The sequence below is a fragment of the Phocoena phocoena genome, chromosome 8 (genome assembly GCF_963924675.1).
Source record: "Phocoena phocoena chromosome 8, mPhoPho1.1, whole genome shotgun sequence".
NCBI lineage: Eukaryota > Metazoa > Chordata > Mammalia > Artiodactyla > Phocoenidae > Phocoena > Phocoena phocoena.
The window spans coordinates 6,063,209-6,081,745 of record NC_089226.1 but is presented as its reverse complement, the minus strand read 5'-3'; the positions used below and the strand labels follow the sequence as shown (position 1 = coordinate 6,081,745).

At 42.8% G+C, this 18,537-nt stretch overlaps 1 protein-coding gene across 1 annotated transcript in view; it reads right to left on the bottom strand.

The window, feature by feature from the left end:
• ETS1 (ETS proto-oncogene 1, transcription factor) overlaps positions 1 to 12,603 on the bottom strand; it is a 125,331-nt gene extending 112,728 nt beyond the window's left edge. Inside the window, exon 1 of the mRNA XM_065883254.1 lies at positions 12,529 to 12,603. The gene's annotated coding sequence lies outside the window, so the exon portion shown is untranslated. The remainder of the gene's footprint in view (positions 1 to 12,528) is intronic.
• Positions 12,604 to 18,537: the final 5,934 nt, after the last annotated feature.

Below are 18,537 nucleotides of genomic sequence, written 5' to 3'. Positions count from 1 at the left end.
ATAACCAAGATCTGATTCCGTAGGGAAAAGTTGCTCATCCCTCCGGGGACCCACAGGGCAACCTAAACCTTTGGGAAATGTCCAGGTGTGGCAGTGCTGCTTTGCGCAACCCATCCAGCCCTCCAATTTCCTCTAAAAAAGCCCCCCCCCCCCCGGGCCCCCTGAGTCATCACAGACCCCAATTATTTATTCAACAGGCACGTCAAAGGCTTCCTTTGCCAGGAACTTGTTAATCATTCAGTAAATAATTACCCTGGTGCTGGAGATACACAGGTAAACAAAGACCCCTCACCTCTTGGACCTTACGTTCTATCAGATCCGGGACAAAGCTGAGACAGACAGATCTCCATCTGCAGGCAGTGGGGAAGACGGGCTCCCACAGAACTAAAATACAAGGTGGTGAGGAGGTTACCAACAATATGGAAGAAAATAAGCAGTCTGTTTTCCCAGAGGCTGGGGAACAGGAAACCACGGAAGACTGCACAGTGCGAGGTGTGACCACATGGCCCTGTGGATCCTCCCTAGACTCTCGGGAGCAGCAGAAGACCTTTACCCGTCTGAATTCCTGTTAGACTTACACCTTTGTAAAAGAAAGCACTTTTGGAATCAGCAGCCTTGTCCTGAAGCCCAGCTCAGAGGCAACCAAGAGCAACGTTCCTCCTCCTTACAACTCTCCTTGGAGCTGGGAAAAAGGTTTAGGGGAAATGTGTTTTCTCTTCCTGATGGACAGAGCGAGTGAGGAAGCCCGTGAGCCCACATATGGTCCATCCTGAGCTGGGCTGAATCCTCGAAGCTTCATGCTCTGTGACTGACGCTCCCCTTGGGGAAAAGTCCTTTGCCCGTGGAGGAAGCTGGAAAGAGGGAGTTGCCAGGGCACTCAAGGGTTCTCATCTCAGGAAATAACTCTGGGACAGAAATGGATGACCGCTTCATTATTCTCTGGAGAAAGAAAAAAAGAACCCACCCTGTTTCCACTTGTAGCTGGTGACACAGACCAGCTGCTGTAGATGTAAACCCTTTCAGAAAAACTGTTTGGGTAAAAAAAAAAAGTTTTTTGACGTGTTGGCCGAGGAGAATTCCCTCCCACATGACAGCTATTTGGACATCGGCTGGACAGACTTTTTTGTCTTGGCATTATAAACATTTATGCCTAAACACAAAACAACTGTGTGAGTTCAGATTTACTCCCCAGCCTAGAGGCATCCGGAGGCTTGTCTGAATGCAGAAATGGTTTGAACCCCTGGTAACAGAGAGCCGTGAAGAACTGCGTTCATTTCCTTGAATGGGACCAGCAGTGCCGGAGCAGCAGACTAAAGTTGTCCTCAGTGAGTTTGTGCTTAAGAGGCAGCTGGGCTCCCAGCTGTGGTCCTCCCCGGCCTCCAGGACCCAAGTGGTCCTCCCTGACCTCCAGGACCCAAGTGGTCCTCCCAGGTCTCCAGGACCCAAGTGGTCCTCCCCGGCCTCCAGGACCCAAGTGGTCCTCCCTGACCTCCAGGACCCAAGTGGTCCTCCCAGGTCTCCAGGACCCAAGTGGTCCTCCCCGGCCTCTAGGACCCAAGTGGTCCTCCCTGACCTCCAGGACCCAAGTGATCCTCCCAGGTCTCCAGGACCCAAGTGGTCCTCCCCACTCTCCAGGACCCAAGTGGTCCTCCCTGACCTCTAGGACCCAAGTGGTCCTCCCTGACCTCCAGGACCCAAGTGGTCCTCCATGACCTCCAGAACCCAAGTGGTCCTCCCCGGCCTCCAGGACCCAAGTGGTCCTCCCCAACCTCCAGGACCCAAGTGGTCCACCCCAGCCTCCAGGACCCACTGTAGCTCCATTCCTCACCACCGCACTGATGTCTCCACTCCTCTAACTAGAACTCTGTTGTTTTCCCTGTGTTATTTCTCACGTCCCTGCCCTTCTTCCCCGATCACCTCTGTTAGAAACGCCTTGCTACCCCCCTGCTCCTCAGGACTGACTAACCCCTTCTCCTAAAGCTTTTAGATTCATCTCAGAAGTTTTAGCCACCAGGGATCCTTCTTGAACTGCTGTTCATCCCAGCCTGGGCTGGCTGTCCCTTCTCTGTGTTCCCCATGTGTGTTTCCCTCACTGCGCACAATATACTGTTTTATAAATGCCTGTTTCTACCCGCCTCTCCCACTCAACTCAGAGCTACCTGAAGGCAGACACTATGCTTTTTTCATCTTTGTATCTCCAGAATGTAAGACAGACTGAGGGGTATCAGAGAATTTTTTTTTTCAATTAGTGAATGAATGAAAGAACGAAAGAACAAATAAATTGGTCTCACAAGACTGAACATGTAAGAGATCAGAAGTAAATGTATTCGATTCTCCAATCAGAGACTCTGAATAGATTGCGGATCTGGATGGAGATTCACTGGAAGTAATACGTTTGTTTCGTGATCCCTAAGTGAGAACTCTTTCCCTTTATTCACTAGCCATTCAATGTCGCCTCATCCAGAAGCCTTTCAACCACCTCGTGTAAACAGCAGCTTCCTGCTCCTGGTCTGACACTCAGCTGCTTCTTTCTTGTGTCCCCGACTCCTACCCCACTAGAAGTTAAGTCTGTCGAGGACAAAGTTTAGTGCATTTCTTCACTCCGAATCCCTAGATCCTAGGCCAGTGTTGATAGGCAGCTGGCAGGCAAATAACTGTTGAATGTGAGAGTGTAAGTTACAAAAAATTTTTACAAACACCTGAACTCATTTAAGCCCCATTTTTTACGGGGGTGGGGCGAAGACTCGGGCCAAGCTGAGACTGACACTAGCCCACCAGCCACCTCTCCTGTGTATCCTCACCACCCTGGACTTTCAGGATAAAAATGGGCAAACCGTGCAGAGGGAAAAACAGGTAGCGGTTTGGTTTCCGTGGGCATCTCACATCCAGTAAAGCCTTTGGGACTCTGGGGAGATCTCGATTCTTCCTAAAACACATGACCGCCCCTGGAGACTCCTGCCCTGAACAAGCCCAGGACCCAGGCCAGGATCTACAGGCTGATACTTCCTTCCATCCAGGTCTCTCCAGGGGCGGGGAGGGTGATACACAGAAGGAAGGGAGGGGGGGACTTGGAGGGGTGTTTCAGGCCAAGGCAGCAGAAGAGCAGGGAATCCCAGAGACCAGGCTTAGTGGAAGCTGAATCCAGTTCCTACCAACTCTGCCCCTGCTTGGCTGCATGTCTAGGTGATAACTGTGCCATCACTTAAGGGTTTTTCATTGGGGTTATATGCTCTTCAAAGAAAGACTATGCCTTTAGGTAAAGAACCCCATAAACCACACTTCAAAATGTTTTCTTTTGAAAATAATTTTTGCCAAAATATAAATATTTATTGAAAAACTTACAAGAAAAATACAGAAAAGTCTATCACGAATGTCAAAATCACCTGAAATTCTACCATCTGGAGATAATTGTACTGATACTCTATTCAACATTCTGCTGGGTATTTTTTAATGTGTCCATACACATATACACATGATCAGAATTTTACCTTCACGATATTATTCTCTACATGCTGTTTTGCAAACTGCTTTGTTCACTGACATTTGCATGATGTTATGGATAGTTTTCCGTGTCAATAAATATAGTCGCACATCCCAAAGTATACAGCTGTCGAGGATTCTATTGTATGTATGCATCATCCTTTTCTTAATGAGCCTCTTATTACCGTAAAATTTATTTGTTCCCAATTCCTTGTCATTATAAAAGTTCCTAAAATATTTCCTACTCCCATTAAATGACAAAAGTGGTATTTTGGGGACAAAGAATATGTACAGTGTACATTCTATATTTGAATACATATTGACAAACTTCCTTCCATAAGAGAGAAGCCAGAATTATAGTGCCACCAACAAACCCATCGTGATTTAAAATTGACCTTGCCCTCTCATCTTTGTGTTAGCCTATAGGTCAAGAATTATGGCTATAACATATGAAGCCTGCACGCAGGGAATACAAAAGTGCAATAAAGCTGTCACAGAAAATATAGATGATGCATTTTTTTCCTCTTTGCCAGTTGGACTGGAATGCAGGAGAAAAAGAATTCGGTTTCCAATAGGACTAGCCATTCAAAGGACACTTTCTCCGAATGACAGCACCTTTGCCAAACTAAAGACAACAGTGTCACCCATGTCACCGAGGCAACACCTTTCATGTGCAGTGGAAAGAGTTTGAATTTCTTCTTTCCAAATGACATGTAAATCTGTTTTTAAAGATTCAGACTGAGTGTTACCTCTTTCAGGGAGCTTTCCCTAAAACTTCTTGTCAGTTAGATAGACATTCTCGGTCCTCCAGCATGGGATTCACTTTCACAAGGTTCCGACCAAAGTTCAGAGTACTTCCTGCATCTCAGTTTCTGCTCCTGAATCATGAGTTGCTAGAGAGTAGGGACTGTGTGTCTTTGGCTGGCACATCATAGACGCGCAATACTCCTGTCGACTAAATGAAGGAAAGACCTGTACGTGAAGAGTTAGTACGTGAAGAGTTATGTCTCAGTGCTTGAGTTTATCCGAGACAGTGAAGATATCTCTGGGACAAAAAAAAAGGGACATCACCTGTGAGGACGTGTGTCCGTATGCAGCCCCCAGGTCAGATTTCTTTAATGTTAACTGCAAGCACGATCATACTTTTCTCTAAACTAACAGACATACCCCACTGACGAGTCTACTGTCTTCCAGTATCTTCTTTCTCATTCTCTCGAGTAGTCCATTTGTAGTTTGCAAATCATTTTAGATCTCTCCCTTGACCTGGCAGTGTAACAAAAGCTACCGAGTCCTGTTCTCCAAGAACTCAAATGTAAGCAGCTTTAGATAGCTGAACAATCCTCACTCCCCCATGGAAACCCTGCGGTTACCGTAAGTAGAAAATAAACTGGTAAACAGAATTGAAGATGGTTTCTCTCTCTCATTCCTAACTCTGTAAGAACCTCATTTTCTTGACTATTCCAACACGACCGTAATAAACATTCCTTCTTATTTCAAGGGGCCGGCACCCACCCATAGAGGCCATGTTCTGATCCATGTGCTATTGGCTTCTGGGTCTTAAACTCAATCCACCAACTCTTTCGCTAAGTTCACGAGGCATCAACTCACAGATTAGTGAACGCGTCAGTCTTGTTTCTCCCCACCTTGACTGCTAGCAATCCCCCAACTCTTACTTGAATAGAGGCTTGAAAATGACTCATATCCATCTCCTATTTCTCTGAAAACTCTCATCTCCTAATTAAGCATCACGCTTTCAGGTTCTGTATGAATTGGCACAGCTCAACTAACCTTCCTTAGAATACTAAAAATGGACTCTTGTTATTGTAATATTACGAGTCACTCACTAATATCTCCTGAAAGAGACAAAGAATATAAAATGGTTTTAAAATACTGAACCATAACAATCAGGGGATAAGAGTGCCTCGTAGACTATTTTATGTTTCCTCCTCCTGAAAACAAATCCCTCTTCATCACTATGCTGGAATGGCGCTGTCAACGCTGGGCAGAATGGTGCTCTCTGTCATAAACATCAAGGGAACACATTAAAACCTGTCCAGGAATTTTATGAGCACAATGTCAATCCTAGCCTCTGAAACTTTTCAGAAGCGAATGCTCTGTTCTTTCTAATGTGGGAACATCTTTTGGAAAACTAAAGGTAACATTCAATCAGCTGTTTGCCAGTAGAAGTGGCCGCAGCCTCGTCTTCAAATGCCATTCCTCAGATCCTCTATCGAACCATGAAATTCAGCAAATAACCACCATTGTCCTTCAGACGTACTCCAGGGCCACACACATAGTAGGCACTCCATAAATAACTAAATAAAAAATTGGGGTTTTTATCTAGCTAGCTGGTATTGAAGAGCTGCTCAGCCCTGTATTAGGTGCTATGGTAATTCCAAAAGTGAGAATAACTCACTTTTCTTCTTTCCATAGTTATTTTTCTAGTTGATGAGATGAGAAAAATGATGACCTTGCTACTCAACAGTGGGGTCCTCGCAGACCAGCAGCATGGACAGCGCTTGGGAGCTGGTAGAATTACAGAGCTCAGGTTCCACTCCACGTGGTTCATATGCACATTAAAGTTTGAGAAACCCTGGTGTGGGTAATGTATTATGGGTACATAAAAGATGAAGAAATGACTTACGGAAGGATGCCAAGGGAAAACTTCAAGAGAAGGTGGCGCTGAAATGGGCCTTGAAAAATGTGTAGCTAGAGGTATGCACAAAGATTCAGAAGCGAGAAAACAGTAGATTAGAGAACAGGGAATAATCCAGTAAGCAAATAGATTGTGGGGAAAACGGGAGATGAAATTGAAAGATCCTTTAGGGCAGATTACCATACTAAAAGCTTGGGCTTTTGTAATATAGGTATAAAAGCATGATTGCTCGAGTTTTAAATAGTAATAATAATACTAATAGTAAAATTAACAATAATACATTAATAAAATTAAAGTTGTAGTATAAAAAATTGGAATTGTTTTCTTACTAGGAAACTAGAAACAAAAAAGAGCAAGCTGGAGGGATGATGTGAAGCATCTTGGCTTCACGAGGGTGGCTATAGCAGAGGTCATGGTATATGAGATTCTTGGCCACGTCGAACCCAGAGAAGACCTGCAAGCTAAATGTCAACTCTTACCCCATGGTGGCTGCCAAAGAAATCCTTAAGGAGCCTAGAAGTGTAAAGAGTTACTTTTCAACTCACAGTGTGTGGAGTTATGGCAGATATAATCTAGAATTTAGATATGGTTCTGGGTCTTAAGAAGCTCTCAACAAAACTGAGAGATGCCCTAAATATAGAGATAGCTATTGAGAGAATGAACGGTGCCGGGAGAGTTTTAATAATGCCCTTTAACATTGAACTAAGGCACACCAGCTGCCTGAACTCTCTCAAATCCAGCGAGCAACTCTTGCACTATGTCTGGTGGTCATTTTGCACAGTGAGGTTTCATTTGTTCTATTGCCTAAACTGTAAGTTTCAAATTTCCCAGCATACTGCTAAACAGCTTCCTGGCATACTTACATAAAGAGGGATTTTGTAAAGTCAATGAATTTGGGAATTGGAAAAATCTCATGAAATCTGCCCATTTTCTTTTTTTCTTTTTTAATTTTTTTAACATCTTTATTGGAGTATAATTGCTTCACAATGGTGTGTTAGTTTCTGCTTTATAACAAAGTGAATCATTTATACATATACATATGTTCCCATATCTCTTCCCTCTTGCGTCTCGCTCCCTCCCACCCTCCCTATCCCACCCCTCTAGGTGGTCACAAAGCACCGAGCTGATCTCCCTGTGCCATGCGGCTGCTTCCCACTAGCTATCTATTTTACGTTTGGTAGTGTATATATGTCCATGCCACTCTCTCGCTTTGTCACAACTTACCCTTCCCCCTCCCCACGTCCTCAAGTCCATTCTCTAGTAGGTCTGTGTCTTTATTCCCATCTTACCCCTAGGTTCTTCATGACCTTTTTTTTTTTTTCCCTTAGATTCCATATATATGTGTTAACTGAGCCCAGAGAAGTTAAGTGTTTAGCAGAATGATAAAGAACTCCAGGTGACAGACTATGCATTGACCGGGAGTTCCTTACTGAGTGTGGGTCATGGGCAAATTTCTTTATCTCACAAAGCCTTAACTTCCTCAACTGTAAAATGGGGATAATGATACCAACCCTTTCAGAATTATTGAGGAAGGTTATATAAAATAAAACCCTTGCATATTACTTTATACATGATAAAATGGTCAATAAATAATGGTTATTATTGTTGCTATTTTATCACAGTGCCTGGCACTAGTAAGCACTGACTAATTAACAGTAATAGTGGTTTTTATTTATTATTATTTTACTGCCCAAAGTGGCAGAGGTTATCTATTCAGATATTAGAGCCAGAACCCAGATAGCCTATATCCCTTACCTCTTTTTCTAAAAGACTCGCATTTAAATAATCAAAAAAGGATTCCCTTCCATAATCATATAGGTTGAGTAGCCTGATGAAGAAATTCACAGGAGAAAAGCGCCACAATTTCTATTGAATGGCAGTCTGTTTGTACCATTGTCACGCCTAAAACCAAGAAGTAAGCATTCTTCTTACAGCGAGGAGCAAACTCACTGAAAGATTGCGTAGCACATATGGGGAAATATTGCAGCTTCCTGAGATAAACCGATATCTTTTTGATAGAAATGTGAATGTTTCGTGGAGTAACACTTTGGCAACGAGGTATAAATATAAGGAAGTCATAAGCTGCAACGGAAAATATTGCAAGAGGATTTGTTTGTTGGGTTTTGTTTAAATTTGTTTTGTTTTGTTTCTGCTTTTTCTTTAGAACGGTCCTTCCCAAACTGATTTGCATAGGAATTATCTAGGAATCACCTGAGAATCAGGTTACAAGGCAGAGCCTGACCCAGCAGGTCTGAGGTACAGCCAGCCTGACGGTCTGCACTTCCAACAGGATACCCGGACATGCACATTTTGAGTAGCAAGGTGGTGTCTGGACTCACTTGGTTAAATTCATGAGTGGTTATAACAAGAAGGTGTTTGGATGGCAGAGGCCACCGAGGAACAGGCGAGAAGAATCCGGGCCACACGCTGAGCAGAGGTTTGATTTTTATCTTAGCTGCGACACAAGCCCAGCCAGGGAGAGTGTACAGCTCAGCACCCGTGCCCACCCCTCAAGCCACGTGCCAGGTAATGGCTGCATCTGACAAGGCTTCCTGCCTTTCCTAAGAAGCCAGGGTTTGAGTTATTTCACCTCTGATGTCAAGAAACTGGCATCACTGCTCTTCCCCTACCGAGAGGAAACCTTTTGGATTAAGGGTCACTGGAGGGCACCCAAAGGCACTATATTTTTCACAATTTTAAGGGACTTCAATCTTTTGGAAATTCTTTGTACTATGTTTTGCAACTCATTGTGCACCTAAAATTATTTCAAAATGAAAAGTTAACACATTTTAAAAATGCACAAAAGACTAAAACCCTGGGAGTTTCTACTTTTCCACATCTCGAAAATACAGATTGCATTTCCCTCATTGAGAATATTTTCTTAACATCTTCACTAAACGTTTGCTGCTTGACTTCATTCTAGGAAGTACTGTCCAAACTGTCCCCTCTGTTTTCTGGATGCAGCACACCAGCACGTGGTCAGCAGGAATATCGAATCTACCCTCTTCTCCGAGAATCAAAATTGATCAAAACACATCCTTCCCTCACTGCCCTAGGTAACTTTTTCTTTTCCATCTGCTCTCCCAAAGCATTCACAGACTGCATCACATCACTTAACAATTATCTTTTATTTTTAATCTCTTTTCAGGTAACATCTTGCCTCCTAAAATAAATTACGTTGATTCTTTTTTAAAATGAAACATATATTTCTCCTTCTGTGTCTGTCACAGCACCCCACAAGGCTGGGCACGAGGGAGAAATTCAATCAATATCTGTCCCATTGAGGGAGAGATTTGCTGATCCCGTCAACCTGACCTTGGAGCCTTTCTTCAGAGTCTGTGTCTTTCTAACAATGAATCATTAATCCACAGATTCCCCTTTGGAAAATTGGCCTAAGCCACAGTATTCTCCCAGATAAGCAAACCATCACTCTAAGCAGAAAAATTTAGCCTAAATTTGTGTAAGTGCCTCAAAGCTACTGAGGTTCCTATGAGATATGACTCCAGCCACAGCTCTGAACTCACATGCCTTTGCTTCTAATCAGGTCCCACCACCAACCAAGTATGGTACCAAACCTCGGAGTCCTCATCTGCTAGGTGGGGATAACAAGACAGCCCGCCTCACAGACTTCATTGTAGATTAAAGAAGGAACCCATGCAAAGCACCAAGGGCCCTGAAACATACCAAATGCTCAGTAAACTTCGGGGATGAGTATCCTTCCTTGGGTGGAGTGGAGAAGACCAGGTATTATATCCAGAGAATCATCTAGATTAAAAAGTTTGAGTTCCCTAAAGCTACATTTTCAGTAGAGCAGGGACAAAGGAGATGAAGGGCAAAAGAATGAATTGTCTTCATACCTAAGTTGGCCCAGGATTGCAAGACCTCACAGGATTCCCCTCAAATGCCACTAACTTGCTGTTCACCACATTTATTTTGCTCAAATACTAAGTACATTTTAATTCCCATAAAGAAGGAAAGAGAGAGACAGAGGAGGGAGAGGAGGGAAGGGGGGAGGGAGAAAGGATGCTCCAGCTCCCTTCTGCTGGTTGATGCAGAAGTGGGAGTTTTGAGTGGGTAATTAGAGAAGGAACACTGCTGTGGAAAACAGATCTGATCACCAATCAATAAAACCACGAGGAACGGCAAACTTTAATCAGTAAGAAATCAAGCAAACACTTTGAGGCAATCAACAAGGGAAATGGCAGTGGCGACTGTTTCCAGAGCATTTGTTTGCCCTCCAACTCACCCTCCCTGGGCACCTGCACCCACACACGCAATTTGTTACAACCTTACTTCAGACCGTCCCTCAGCCTTATTGGCAGTATTCTTATTCTTCAAAGCTCTGTGCTGTTTACAACTATTCTCTCATCTTCATGAGATAGGTGGAGCACAAATCATTATTCACATTTCTTTCATTATTCACATTTCAGAGATGAAGAAAATAAAGCACAGTCACGTCAAATAACTTGTTCTGGGCTTCCCTGGTGGCGCAGTGGTTGAGAGTCCGCCTGCCGATGCAGGGGACACGGGTTCGCGCCCCGGTCCGGGAGGATCCCACATGCCACGGAGCGGCTGGACCCGTGAGCCATGGCCGCTGAGCCTGCGCGTCCGGAGCCTGTGCTCCGCAGCGGGAGAGGCTGCAGCAGTGAGAGGCCCGTACCGAAAAAATTAAAATAATAACTTGTTTTCAGTTCCAAAGCCAGTCTCTAACAGAACCCAAGCACACTCTACTTTCCTGACTCCAAAGCCAGAGCTGGTGCCAGTTCTGACCCTCATCGCCTTTGAACTCCATTATCATCTGAGGCAGGGAACTGGCCCAGATCCATGCTGTCAACCCGTTCTCCAAGGTCACAGCCGACTCGATGTTGAAGGGTTACACCCTGTTACCCACCCTCCCCTAGGCTCTACTCTTGGACCTCTTCGCACCTCTAACAAACTAGCACCTCGGTGTAAGGAGCTGGTAAGGCAAAGATGCCCTCTCTGTATTCAGGCCCTCAGCTTCCCACATACATCCTAAACGGCAGAACCAGGACGGAAGAGGCTGCCTGGCCGCCTGCACTGTTTGTTTTTTCACTACTGAGTTGGCAAGGATGTTGATTTACAATGAGACGCAGCATGCTTCTTCAAATATTAATATTAATAACTACAATGTAGAACACATGAAAAGGTCTTTTCATCTTCAAAGCACTTTGCAGACATTAACTCATTAGCTGTCCCTCCCCTCCCTTCAGAAACAAGAGGTAAGGAAGAATCTCCACAGTGATAGTGGCCACCCAGCGCCCTCCCTGCCCGGCCCACGCCTGCAGAAGCAAAGGGGTTTCTCTTTAGATAAAAAGAAGGCACGTGGTGCCATCCAGAACCATAGTTGTTGAAAGAGTCAGAGTGCCAGGCATTTTACAGATGAAATGGAGCTATCAGAGTTACCGTTTTTAGAACCTGGATTTCCTGTTGTTTAACAAATATCTCTCTTTTCAGTTGCACGGTAATGGTATGAAGTAGGAGGGGAAATGGCCTTGTGATTTACAAAAAAAAAAAAATCTTACCCAAAAGGCAATAAGGAAAACCTGCAATCGAATGCCTTGATCTTGGTAACCCAGCATCTTTTGAATAGTTCGCCTACATGAACTGCAACTTTAAAAGGGGGTAACAGAGATGTTTTAATAGTAGAGGGAAAGCCCCCAACAAAGTGAGATTGCCAGATATAAAATAACCAATGGAGAAGAGCGGCCCTCCACCCCCCCTGCTTGTCCATAGTGCTGCCCAAGGATTCAAGCTCTGTGGTGGAGGTAAAAATTACCCTCCTTGACTTTCAGAATCCTCCTGCCTCAGGTACAAGTCCTAAGGGAAAAGTACAGTCCCTTGGAAAACTGTGAGTCACAGGACAGGGAAAAACACCAAAAAGGCTAGTTTGACCTCAAATCCGTAGCAATTTCCTCAAAATAAGGGCAATTAGTTAAGCTACTGAGGTTAAAATAAAAATTTTTAAAAATTAAAAAGTAAAACAATGGCTCCCTAGGAGTGTAAGAGAAAAAAGGAAAGAAATGTCAACATTTAACTACAGCTTTATTTCTTTGGAAGTGCTCCAATATGTGAAGAAAATTCAGTTTCTGACAAGTGCTCGGCGAGTGCCTAAAACGTGCATATGCTTTTCCTCTTACAAAACAGGGAAAAGAGAGAAAAGGTCTGGATTTCACACTACTCTAACAAGGTTAGGAAGTATTTTTGAAAATGGTTATCAAACAATTGAATTGAAAATACAGAAAAATGTGAAAAGAGAAAGCCGCTTGTATCCTGAAAGTCTCCATCAGTTTACCGGTTAATTCCACCAAATGAAAAAAAAAAAAAGGAAAACGGACTGCAAAGTTTTAGGCAGAAACTCACACCCCACTTACCACTTTGCCGGAGAAACTGAGTGAAGAATAGGTCCTGAGTGAGCTTCCCTCAATGTCTGTGGTCTCTTTCCAACTACCTGCGGGAATCCTCTGCTCGGACGCTAAAGAGGATGCAAAGACCATAATGTTTCTAATAGAGCTGCCTCCTTAAATTAGGGGGTGTGGTCAAGCCCAGAAAAGCTGGAAAGAAGACAGTGTTCCACTGGCCCCTGACTCCATGGAGGCAGCCACTAGGACAGGCTCTGTGTTCTAGATGGAAAAGCAAATCATGTTACTGGTTAAGGTAACACCGGATCACAACCTTAATTTATATCATTGAAATTACCCTTCTGTTAAATGTAACTCAGCCACCGAAAGTAGCCGGGAGGGAGATGAGCAAAAGAGAATTCCCTCAGTGGGATAACTCGTGTTTCAGCCTTTGCCATTGCTTTAGATTTACCCTCTACTGAATATTTGAATATTCATGACTCACATTTCTTGACCTTCTCCTCCGAGCCCTCATTTAACCTAGGTCAGGGGTCAGGAGAGGGATATAGCCTCAGGGCAAGAAAGACTCAGAGAGCAGACTGTCTACCACCCCATCACCGGCTGGGCTTATCTCTAGTAACCTGGCTTATCTCTAAAAATAATAACGTGATGTGAAGTGTGATGTTTCCTAAGGAAAAAACTTAATTCTAAGGAAGAATTAACTCTCTCAAAATGAGAGCTGGGGGGCTTCCCTGGTGGCGCAGTGGTTGAGAGTCCGCTTGCAGATGCAGGGGACACGGGTTCGTGCCCCGGTCCGGGAAGATCCCACATTCCGCCGAGTGGCTGGGCCCGTGAGCCATGGCCGCTGAGCCTGCGCGTCCGGAGCCTGTGCTCCGCAATGGGAGAGGCCACGGCGGTGAGAGGCCCGCGTACCGCAAAAAACAACAACAACAACAAAAAAAAATGAGAGCTGAGGATTCTGAAAATTAAGTCTGGCTTTAGGTGATCTCTAAAATAGATTAGTTGTAGTGACTCTGATTCCTAGTCCATGGTGCAGGAATAAAAGGGCAGAAATATTCATATATTCCTCATTTAGAGAAAATATAAACAATGTGAAAATCTTGTTCTAGGTGAAAATATACAGCACTTTATATCCACATGTTCAGAACCGTGGTAAGAATATTACAGTATAATATCATTTCTCTGAATAGGATTATTTCATTACAGAATTTTTTTTTTTGGAAAGTCAGTATTTGGCTTTGTAATTTAAGGCTTTTATCCTAAAAGTTTCCATTTACTTTGAGCAATGGATGGGAGTTAAAATGTGCCATGGTTGACTCCTTTCCCTTTCTAATGAAGACACAGATGCTCAACTTTGAAAAACTGTGAAAATATAGTAAGTGTCCTTCAGCGCGACATTATCCTCACCCTTCATTGTACAAAGGTAGCAATGCAGTGAAGATGGTGTTGTCATGAAAACAAGATTTTACGGCTCATCTTCTGCCTTTGCACATTAAAAGTCTTAGAGAAAAGGAAGAGATAGCGCTATTGGTTCAGTTTTGTTTAATAAATGTCTGTGCCAGGCACCGGGGGAAATGACAAGTCAACACTGGAGTGGGAAGACAGACACAGAAATCAACCATCTTGATTAAATGTAACACATGCTATGAAAGAATCTGTGAAGAGAGCTACAGAAGCTTCAGACTGTCCCCTGCAGCCCGGTCAGCTTCAGCACACCACCCCATTTAAAAAGTCCATGGGCAATTAAACCAATCACAACCAATTATAATTGTATTCACTATGTTTGCAAGAGAGTTAAAAAAAAAAAGCAATGTAGAGAAGACCCGGATTCTTGGCTTACATGGGTGTATAGTGTGATTATTGCAGAGCTCTGGAGTCTGGCATTGTCTACACAGACCTCACATAGACAAAAACCCTTTAGAACCTTAGGGCCAACCTATCATGGTGGCCGAGAGCATAGCTAGAAATCTAAAGAGTGTAAAATAAGCCACACCCCTGCTGAGATGGCCTAGAGAATGCCCAGGAAAGCAGCAAGTTTTGTTTTAAACAGTATCTTCGAAAATATAGCATTAGATGAATATCTACACACAAAAGAGTGAAGGGGGACCCTTAACTTACCCCTATACAAAAATTAACTCAAAATGAATTAAAGACCTAAACATAAGAGCTAAAACTATAAAATTCATAAAAGAAAAAAAAATACATAGATGGAAACTTCATGACATTGGGTTTGGCAATGATTTATTGGAATCACACCAACAGCACAGACAAAAAAAAAGAAATAATAGATAAGTTGGACTTCATCAAAATTTAAAACTTTTGTACATCAAAGAACACTATTAATAAAGTGAAAAGGCAACCGACAGAATGGGAAAAAAATTTCAAATCCCTTACAGTAGATTACAGGATATATAAGGACCTCTTACAACTCATCGACAACAACAAATAACTCCATTAAAAAATGAGCAAAGGAAAAAAATTTTTAATTAAAAAAATAAAATTAAATATCGGGATTTCAAATAGATGAAAAAAAAATGAGCAAAGGACTTGATTAGATATTTCTCCAAAGATATACAAATGGCCAATAAGCACATGAAGAGCTTGTCAACATCACTAATCATTAGGGAAGTGCAAATCAAAACCACGATGAAATACCATTTCACACTCGTGAGGATGGTGTGTATCAAAAAAGTAATAAAATAAACAACAAGTGTGGGTGACAATGTGGAGAAATTGGAACACCTGTTCATTGCTGATGAGAATGTAAAATAGTGTAGTCACTATGGAAAACAGTAAAATGATTCCTTATAAAATTAAACATAGAATTACTATGGAATCCAGAATTCACTTCTAGGTGTATACCCAAAAGAATCGAAAGCAGGGACTCGAACAGATGTTTGTTCATAGCAAGATTATTCACAACAGCCAAAATGTGGAAACAACCCAAACGTCCATCAACAGATGAATGGATAAACAAAATGTGGTCTATACAAGCAATGGAATATTACTCAGCCTCAAAAAGGAATGAAATTCTGATACCTGGTACGACATGGATGAACCTGGAGGGTAACGTGCAAAATGAAATAAGCCAGATGTGAAAGGACAAGTGTTGTATGATTCCACTTATATAAGCCATCTAAAATAATCAAATTCATAAAGACAGAAAATACAATAGAGGTTACCAGGCTCTGAAGGGAATGGGGATTGGGGAGTTAGGGTTTAATGGAAACAGAGTTTCAGTTCGAGATGATGAAAATGTTCTGGATCTGGGTGGTGGTGACAGTTACTTAATGCCACTGAATTGTACACTTAAAATGGTTAAATGGTAAATTTTAAGTTATGTATATTTTACCAAAGAAAAAGTATAACTATACTTTTCTGAAGGAAATATGTATAGCATTAGGGTTAAGTAGACCATCCACAGAGAAAAGGCTTTCTCCTCCACGTGAATGGTACAGGGCAAAGGTAAAGGTAAATGATCCTCAAAAGAAGAGGGTATTGGGACTTTCCTGGCTGTCCAGTGGTTAAGACCCCGTACTTCCACTGCAGGCGAGGGGTGCAGGGGCGGGAGCGGGGCACAGGTTCCATCCCTGGTTGGGAAACTAAGGTCCCTAATGTCATGCAGCCAAAAAAAAAAAGCCACCATGTGGCAACAAGACCTGAAATGGCCTCTGTTTAAAAAAAGAAGAAAAGAAAAAGGTCTGAACTCACAGGAGGAGCACAGGTTCTCCCTCCACCTCACAGAGCCCTCAGCTCTGTCATCCGTCAAACAGGGGCTAATAACACCAGCCCAACCACATGAGGTTGTTGTAATTACTGTATAATTGGATGACTATCGAAACAGTAAACTGGAAAGGCAATATTGGTTGTTCTTTTCCATGCTCTGCTATATTACCTTCTATGGAGAAGGACCTCAGTTGAGATGACTCTATAGTTTAAGATCTTCAAGAAAAATAATTAAAGCCCCGTGACCTCACGGACATGTATGCCTGTGGAACTTGAAAAAGAATAGATACATGTATATGTAGAACTGAATCACTTTGCTATACAGCAGAAATTAATACAACATTGTAAATCAACTATACGTCAATAAAATATTTTTTTAAAAGAATTGTTTACTTACCTGAAAGAGCATCTTCGTAGTCCAGCCTAAAGGATGGTAGTTTCAACATCATTTAGACCCAGTTGGAATAGGGCCTGAATGAATGTAGAATAATTACCACCAAGCTCTTTGCTGTTTTTACTGTGAAGAAATCTTTTTTCTCTTCTCAGCATAGCAAGCTGCATTGCAAGTTAGTATCTCCTAAGAGGAAAAATGTGGAATTGAATTCCCAGAATCTTAGCCTTGCCAGGATGCTCAACCCTTCCACCATCAACCTTCCCTCCCTCCCACCCCAACCCCCAAAATGCAGGAATGCCCTTCACAACGATCTACAATGATTCTTTTTTTAAAATTTTATATTGGAGCATAGTTGATTAACAATGTTGTGTTAGTTTCACGTGTACAGCAAAGTGATTAAGTTCTACATATACATGTATCTATTCTTTTTCAAGTTCTTTTCCTATTTAGGTTATTACAGAACATTGAACAGAGTTCCCTATGCTATATGCTATGCTACATTGTTGGTTATCTATTTTAAATATAACCGCTTGTACACATCATATACAATGATTCTTTACACCACTGTCAACGCACAAAAAGAGGTAAGTCTGAACTGAACGATGGCTTTCAATGTAATGAGAAACAAAATGACATCTCCCTTTATTGCATTCACATATTATCTCTTCTTTCTTTCCATCTCCCTTGGAAAAAACTTCTGATGCTTCAGAAGACTCCATGTACACAGGGAAGCGGTACCTAAACAAATTACAAAGACTGAGTAGGGGTAAAATCCAGATACCTTTACAAATGCAATCGTCATCAAATATGGAAGAGGCCGCAGACTATAAGATGAAAGGAAAGCAAAGAGCAGAGAACCTTTGTCTATTCGCGCTCCAGCTCTGAAACTTCTTATCCTGCACTTTGTAATGAATCTATCTCCTTTCCGTAATCAGAAGCCAAGTCTTTGTCTTGCTCCACAGACGAATCAGCTGTGGCACACGTACGGGTACATGCACATCTGGCCGCCAGGTGTGGGTCTTTCTGTGCGCCAGGGAGCCTGTGGAGAGGCTGGGCTTCTTGGCAGGGTCCTCCCAGGACCCCGCACCCCTTCAGGGTGGGGCCACTTCAATAGGGCTCGAACCAGCTTTCTGTTGTTTCCTAGCACTTGATGAGGTATTTGACATTTGGAGCTGGGGTAGGACCCCAGATGGACATCCTGCAAAGTAGCTTAGATAAAGCTTGTGGAACGTGTGGCACCAAACTCGTTCTCTTGGACCCACCGAGCATCCTTTAGATTCCATAAATTCACAAAGTTCCAAGCATCCTTTAGATTCCAAATTCACAGAGAGCCAGAGTGGATGGTTGTATGATACACTACAGCCCACTGAAAACCCATCTCTAGTCACCTCCTTCTTGAACTCTATTCCTTTCTCTGTATGTTTGTCACTCTGCCCCCGTTCCCTCCTCCGTCAAAATACCTTTCCTTTTTCCCTCTGCCAATCGAACTCCTACCAAGTCATTTTTAAATCTCTGTTTTTAATCACAAAATTAATATGTGGTCCTAGCTTATTCAGACAATACGGAAGAGGTTGAATTAAAAACTGGAACTCACCATCCCTGCCCCCTTTCACCCAATCTCACATGGAAAGGTTAACTATTGTTTACAATTGGATGTGCAGCCCCCTAGACCTTTTTCCTGTATAGTTTCCGTGTATAAAATACACATTATATGTATTTTCCTGCAACTTGCTATCAAACACTTGGCAGTGCATTTACTGGGGTCAACTTTCTATGTTGGCCCCATCTGAGTGACCTCATTCATTTCAGCAACCAAGTCTTAATGCTTCATCATATCTCATCAGTTCCAGCTCAAGTGTTTTTTCCTCTGTGTCTCCCTGACACCCCAGCCTTCTCTTCCT